Here is an 8,101-nt window from a genome sequence, read left to right on the forward strand (position 1 = left end):
ATATATATCCTTTCCTCTCTCTGAAGAAATAAAACCATATTTTTAAAAAAGACCGTAAAATTATTCACTGCAAAGAACCTAACACTTACTACTGTAATATATTATGTGCAATTTATTGACTGTTTCTCATAAGTATTTATGTATTCCATAATCTAAAATTTATATATGATTTTGGTGTCAACTATAAAATCCTCTTTTACAAATTCAGTGAAATTCTTTGCTACAAAAATATGTTTCTGCCTTAAGTCATTGTTTCCATATTGGTGGCATCCACATTCCCCAACAGGTTAATTTTCACTCTGCGGAACTTCCAGTAAGCTACTTCCTTAAACCCTGGATAAAATATGCAAACTGCAGAGAATTCTCCACTTCTATTCATAATTTTAAAATGTTTGACTAAAAGTGCAAAGTCTCCATCAGTGATTTCTGTAGCTCACTCTCTTCCTATACCAACTTCCTTCTTCTGTCAATAATACGCTTCTGAATTTAAATATCTGTGATTCTCCTCCAATGTGTTTTCTGGTTAAGAATTCTTCCCTTAGCATTCTTAGTAGGAGAAGTGGTATTTCTGTGGAAAGAGGAGCGTTTTCCCTGCTACTTAGCTGCCAGTACTTGAGTATACATCCTCGGATGCATAATCAAAACCCTGGCCTGATATCAATAGTGGGATTAAAGCCCACTTTTCACTTCACTGCGATTAAAATATTTACATCACTTTCTCTTGGTTTTAGAGATGGCATATACTAGTAGAACCCAGTGCAGATGAGGCCCACAATTCTGCCTCTGACTCATGATCTTAGACTCCTTGCTTCCGGCTTCTTTGTAAATGCACCCTCGCCAGTTACTAGCACCAGGTTTGTTTCCTGCCGCTAGTTCCCAACAACTCAATATTATGAAGCATGAAGTTATTCCTTTGCTATGTCTATAAGCTGTTTCTCTCCCCTCCCCTCAACCCACTCAGGTTCTGCACCTATTTAATTAATATCTGTAACTAGCCCATTGGGTTTGTTTTGTCGGTGGACTGGCTGTTGCCCAAGATTTTGTTGTTGATCTTGTGTGTTTGAGGATGACCTTTTGGTGATGTTATAAAACTTCTCAAGAAAGGGAAAACAGATGTGCTCACACAACCCTCTTCTAAGGGCTGTACAGACAAGCCAGCTGTTTTCAAACAGAACGGCTTGATAGAAAGCACATTACATCTGCACCTGCCTGTTTGCCGCTCCCAGAACTAACCATCAGCTCTGCAGCACATCAAACAAAATCAAAAAGAAGCCAGGAAATAAAATTTTTCTGCTGGATACCTGAACAGTATTAGTATACAGACCTGCTACTTCTAATATTCACCTAAAGATAGTGGCCAAGTAACCAACTCAATAAAACAACCAACTCTTCTGTGTGAAAAAAAAAGAATGATGCCACTGAGAGAGCTGACATGGACATGGAGTATCAGGCCTGGGAAGAAAGTTGGAAGTCTCCATTTAAAAGGAGGAATACGCTGTCTACAATGGGTATTGACTTGTTAAGCCAGAAACAGGACTAGGACCAGAGCAGGGGCTGCCTGCCTCCCATCCAGTTCCTGAGCTTAGTCTTTGAATTTGTTGAGTTTTTACGTATTACACCAAGAGACCATATGGACTGGAATTGTTTCCATTATCACTAATAGAAGCAAGCCAGTGCTCTTACAGGTATTGTAGTATGAAATCAGCCCTTTTAATCAAACTCACCAAAAATCAGTTAATCTAGTATTCCCAAAGACACAGAGCTTTGAAGGCTTTAAAAAAAAAACCTGGAAATAGCAATTAGATAAATAATGCATATATATTTCAAATTCAAAAGATAAGAATACAGTTTTTAAGTTTTGAGTTTTTATTTCCCAATTATATATGATGACATAAAAGCAGAACATTTGTAGTTAATCAGATATCCTATATAATAAAGAGGTAATATACAAATTAACCCTCATGCCCTCACAAAATGGCTGTCTACAACCAGGCCGGCAGGGGGGTTAGTGAGGGACGACCAAATGACTGAACAAGCAGGCTGCATGGAGCAACCAGGCCGGCATGGGGGTTAGTGAAGGATGACCAAATGACTGAACAGCAGACTTGTGGGGTGACCAGGCCAGCAAAGGGGCCATGAGGGGCAAACAGGCCTGGGGGGGGGCAGTTGGGGGCAACCAGGCCCGCAGAAGGGGCAGTTAGGGGTGACCAGGCCAGCAAGGGGGCAGTTAGGGTGATCAGGCCAGCACGCAGAGGCAGTGAGGGGCGATCAGGCCTTGGGGGGGGGGGCAGTTATGGGCTACCAGACAGGCAGGGGGGCAGTTAGGGGCAACCAGGCAGGCAGGCGAGTATTAGGAGCCAGCAGTCCAGGATTGTGAGAGAAATGTCCGAGAGGTCCTGGATTGGAGAGGGGGCAGGCTGGGCTGAGGGGACTCCTGCCCCCTGCATGAATTTCGTGCACTGGGCCTCTAGTATTTGTAATATTTACTTATTTTTGTAAGTATCTTCCTGTATATGTCTCTAGAGTTTTAAAGATAACAAATGGGCAAGAACTATTATGCATTTTCAAGCCAACCCTGATAAATACTCCTCTTTAAGTGCCCTAAATTATGTAAAAACGAAAAGTCCCATTGTTCTATCTATTCTATGGAAAGTGGTTCAGGTTCAGCCATGAAGTAAGGGTCCACCCTTCTCAGACACTATTCTTAGTGAAAAACTCATTTTCCCAGGATGTGTTGTCTTTTCACAAAGATTTATCTCAAAGAATTGGCTTTTTTAAGGTTTTGATTACTTTTCACCATTGTTCCCATGCATGTTCATGTTGAGGGTGCCGGATTCCATTGCCAAGCAACCCTGTAGTCTCCATGGGGCATGATGATGAACTAATAATTATTGTAAATATGCCTGTTTGTATGTGGTTCCTTTAAGAATATTCTTGTGCTTTTGTCTAAGAGGCTTTTGTATAAGAGGCTGTGTGAGCGGGTTCTCCCTTTCAATTCACAGTTCTCTAGGATGTAAGTGGTAGAATGGGTTTTCCAGGAGAGCTGGAGGAATGCCAACAGTGCCCTGGGAAGCACAGGCCTCACTTCCTCCCAGTAGGTGTTTTGTTCTGGAAAAGGGTAAAGTCAATCAGATGACAAATCAAAGAATTCACCAAAGGATTTCATAGGAATGTAAGGAACAAAAATACTCCTTTAGTTGGCTAGATTCAATTTTATTTCTTCTCACCACAAATTCTTAAGAAAAATTGTCATCCTGTTATTTTGAAAAATAAGTTTCATATAAGCCTAATAGGGGTATTTGAATTTTATCAGGCTTTCAGATAAACTAAATTGTTCATTCAATTCTTCCCACCCTGCTTGCTCTTGTCCCAGACATCCCTCCCCCATTCAGGAATATCCTCCTTCTTTAAAGGGCTGGCACCAGGGACTTAAGGGGATTACCGGCACATCTCTAGCACGTAGAATTAATAAATAGCATTCCCAAACTGTATCTGAAAAAAACAAAAAGATTGATCTTTGAAGCAATCCTTTTCAATGATACAGTGATACTGGGATCAAACATACAAAGATAATTCATTACAAGAATCACAGAGAATGTCCTAAGTTGTGGAGAAGAGCCCTACTAGTGTCACTCAGAGTCCATCCGATGCACAGCTGATGGTGCTGGCAAGAGACAGTGTCTTTGTGGTGATACCACAGTCAAAAGTTTTGGAAGGTACCCCAAAACATCACCTGCCTGCTTATAACATCCTTGTTTCTAGCATTGTATCGAGTTATATATCTTTCGAGAATGATCTCTTCTTAGGGGTATCATCTAATATGCAAAGTTAATATTTTTCCCTTTCTCTAAAACTATTACAATTTAAGTTTAAGGCAGCCCATTTAATGGCTTCATAACTTGTGACCAGAAAGGTGAGGGCTGACATCTTGGCTCGCAGTTTACAGCTATATGGCCACTGTAGGGATCAGCTTCCTTACTTATAAAGTGTGGTTTGCCATCTTTCCTCCCAGATAAAGGATTAAATCTCGCATGTTAACATGGTGTCTACCGTCCCAGATAAAGGATTAAATCTCACATGTTAACATGGTGTCTACCGTCCCAGATAAAGGATTAAATCTCGCATGTTAACATGGTGTCCACCGTCCAGCATACGTTAAATGTGAGCCCCATCCCTATCTTCACTGGTGCATGCCACTTCTCATGTTCTAGGATTTACTATAAAAGTGAGTGCCTTCTAGGAATACCTGGCCTCAGATCAATTCCTTTGCAACCTTCATTTTACCAAACTAAAGGCTCGAAATTCTTTTGTGATTCCCACATTCTTATTTCCCATGTCAGCTACCCATCTCTGAGTTTTTAGAATTCAGTTGACCTTAGCCAACATTGGTTGAGGTACTATGAGGGGAGGGGCATTGCAGTAGGTGCTGAGGTTAAAATGTAAGCAGGATGGCTGTCCTTGTGAAGCTTGTAGACTAGTGTCCAAAAATTGCAATTTGACCTAATAAGTTCTGTGATATTGGCAAGCCTGGGCCACCCTGAGGACACATAAGTGAAATATCTAAATCAGATTCGGGAGGAGGGGAGATTCAGGGGTTTCCTGTTCTCCTGGGCTTTTCTCTAGCGCTGGCAAGCAGATCTGCACCTGTGTTCCAGGGTGGGTTGACCAAGATGGCCTTAAATTTCATTCTCCCTGCCAATAAGCCCTGGAACTCCCCTCACTTACAGCATTTACTTTAGAAACCTTGCAGTTGTAAATTCTTTCTCTGCCCCTTGGACACGTCAATCCTCTTCCAGCCGTTAGCCAGTAAGGGATGTCTTTCTAAGAGCCTGGGAGCCATCTTTCTGAAATGCAATCATCAGGGAAGATAGAACTCCCATTCTCTGTGGGAAGGTAAGAGCCCAACTTCAATAAGTGCCAGTAATTATCAAACTCGGATGGCAGCTTCACACTGACCGATCCCCACTCCAAGACTATTTCACTAGCTCACCCCAGGGCTGAAACACTCCTCCAGCTTTTGTTTCAGCAGAATTGAGTCCAGTCTCTCTCCCCTCTTGCAATCGTCTTAAATAAACCTTTCCTGGCCTGCTTAATCCTCCTCTTGAACAGGATGCACCCAGGTTTCCTACAAGGGGGAAACTGAGTTTTGCCCAGTATTGCTGCCTAGCACTTGACCAACCTTTGGCATTGCTGGTTAAAATAGGCCCATCATGTCAACGTCTAGAGGGAAATGTTTTCAATAACTCTGAACTCTTTCACCAGCAATAAATGAAACCTCAGACTTCATTCAGTATCTTGTAATTGTAACTAGAATTATTCTTTCAAAAATATTTCTTTACACTTACACACTCAATGTGCCTTTCCCTCAAAGAGACTGTGAGTAGGCCAAAGTAGTCACTCTTCCTGGTAAGTGCAGGCTCATTTTTTTTTTTTTTTTGGCATTTCAATGATGTCAAGGGTTCAGAATCCTGAACAAACTTGGGAGCTGCTCCTCATATTCACCATCTTTAAGTTACTCAACCAGAACTCTCCCCACTGTGCTCCCCATGAAGTTCCGTACAGGATGAGCTCAGGCCTCCTGGGTGGTAACAATTAAGAGAAGTTTTTGCCTAATTGATGGTTTTAGCCAAAATTGAATTCTAAAAATGGATGGAAATTTCTAAAACATTATAATAAATTATAAATTATCTTCAAGAAAGGCCCAACCGGCCCTACCTGGTGTGGCTCCGTGGATAGAGCATCAGCCTGCAAACTGAAGGGTCCCGGGATCCATTCCGGCCAAGGGCACATGCTGGGGGTGTGGGCTCAATCCCCAGTATGGGGACATGCAGGAGGCAGCCAATCAATGATTCTCTCTCATCACTGATGTTTTCTATCTCTCTCTCCTTCTTCCTTCCTCTCTGAAATCAATAAAAATATTTTCTAAAGCCCTAAAGGTAACATTTAGTCTTTTAAAAAAACTATCTTTAAGAAAGATGGCATAATAAAACTTTCTAAAGATTGCTGTAGGAATTAAGCTTACATTCAAATTTAATTCTAAGGTAAATAAAAATATTTATTTCATTTTGATACCTTTTTTTCATTATAAAATTTATAAACCATAATTTTTATTCTAACATGCACATCTGCGGTACCAGCCTTTTCCCATTCCAAAAAAAGTTTTAATAACATAAGGACATATCGTACAACATATGGCACCTTATTTTAAAGAAATATGGGAGAGTGATTTTAATTACCTCCTCATGCAACATGGAAATTCATTACTTCAAACTTTCTTGGACAGTTTTTTAAATGGTGCCAGTCATCTAACTCACATAAACAGCCATATACATGCATCTTTCTTTCTGGAGAACAGATTTATATTGATGAAAATAAGTGGTAATCAAGGTTAGTGTGTTAATTTTATGTAGTTGTAATTTAAGATATAGTAGAAATGTGGTTTTAATATAAAACATGTACTTTTTTCAAACATACTGGACACTCAGACAACCATCTCACAGTGCCTACATTTGTCCATTATATGAGGCTTAGAATATACTTTACTACTTCAATGAGTTGAATATGATATTTTATAATTACACCTTTGCTTTTATCATATGTTGTGGATGCAGAGTCTTTGATCAGAAACATATCCCCTGCATTATAATAGTATCATTATTGGAAAATGCAGCCTGGCCAGTGTAGCTCAGTGGTTGAGCATCAACCCAAGAATCAAGAGGTCACCAATTTGATTCCCGGTCAGGGCACAAGCCAGGGTTGTGAGCTCGACCCCAGTAGGGGCATGGAGAAGGCAGCCAATCAATGTTTCTATCTCTCCCTCTCCCTCCCTCTCTCTGATATCAATAAAAACATTTTTTAAAAGAAGAAGATGCAATATTATTTTAATATAAAATTTAACATGACTCTAGGACAGGTTTTTGGCAAAAGAAGGGAATTGCATGTATTTGGCTTCTGCTGGCCAGAGTGTTTCTCCTTGTTAATTATCCCGTCTTTACATGTACTTAACAGTTTACTGCTCTTAAGGAAATCCAGCTTTCTTTGCTCTTAATGTTTCTCCCCACAAAATACTTGGCAAACACATAGCTATTAGTTCCATATGAACTGTGTGTCTGTATCAAAATTTCTTCACAAGCCCACTTAACCCAGGTACTGAATCATTTGTCCAGGCTCCAAACTAATCAGTTGAAGAGCTAAGTGTGCAAAAAAATCCCTAAACACACTAGATTCCAATGATCTGCATGTTTTATTAACTTCATATGACTTAGAAAGTTCAGACTGGGTCTTTATGTTGAGTTTCTTTAAATAACAATGCTTAAGAGTGTACTTTAAATGCAGTTATATTATGAAACTGTGATAAGAAGTGCAATAGGAATATTGGCAAAGAAAGGACAGTTAGTCACATGTGCCCAGATTGTTTTCTGATGAAGAGAGCATCTCAACTCTATAATGAGGTTATTAATATATTACATGTTTCTAATAGTAAGTTCTTATCTTTTGAGAGAAAGCATTAAACATTATGTCTGTGCTGTTTAATCCTTTTTAACTTGAGATATACCTTTAGAAATAATACTTTTTTTGCTATAATAGTTTGAGAAATTTCAGCTTTTTCATAGCTATTTATCTCAGTATTCTTATGAGATAATTATGAAGGCATTTATTAATAATTTTATGAAAACACTTTAATAACAATTTAGTCTTCAAATTTTAGAAAAGAAATAGATCAATTAAGGTACTTATCCTGGTTCAAATTATACAAATGAAAATTCTGAAGTTAAGTACTAGTAAATTGAACAAAATATGTTGTTGTTTAGTAAGATAAAAAAAATTCTTTCCTCACATTTTAAATCTATTCAGATTAATCTGGAAAATTTCATCAGGAGATTTACTAATATTTAAAGGTAGAGAATTTTTTAAATCCTCACCCAAGGATATGTTTTACTTATATAAAAGGGAGAGGGAGAGAGAGAGAGAGAGAGAGAGAGAGAGAAGGGCTATCTACACTAATAAAAGAGAAACATGGTAATTGGCGTATGACCGCTACCCTTCCCATTGGCTAATCAGCATATCCTTATGCAAATTAACTGTCAGCCAAGATGGCGGC

The sequence above is a fragment of the Myotis brandtii genome, unplaced genomic scaffold, assembly GCF_000412655.1.
Source record: "Myotis brandtii unplaced genomic scaffold, ASM41265v1 scaffold922, whole genome shotgun sequence".
Lineage (NCBI taxonomy): Eukaryota > Metazoa > Chordata > Mammalia > Chiroptera > Vespertilionidae > Myotis > Myotis brandtii.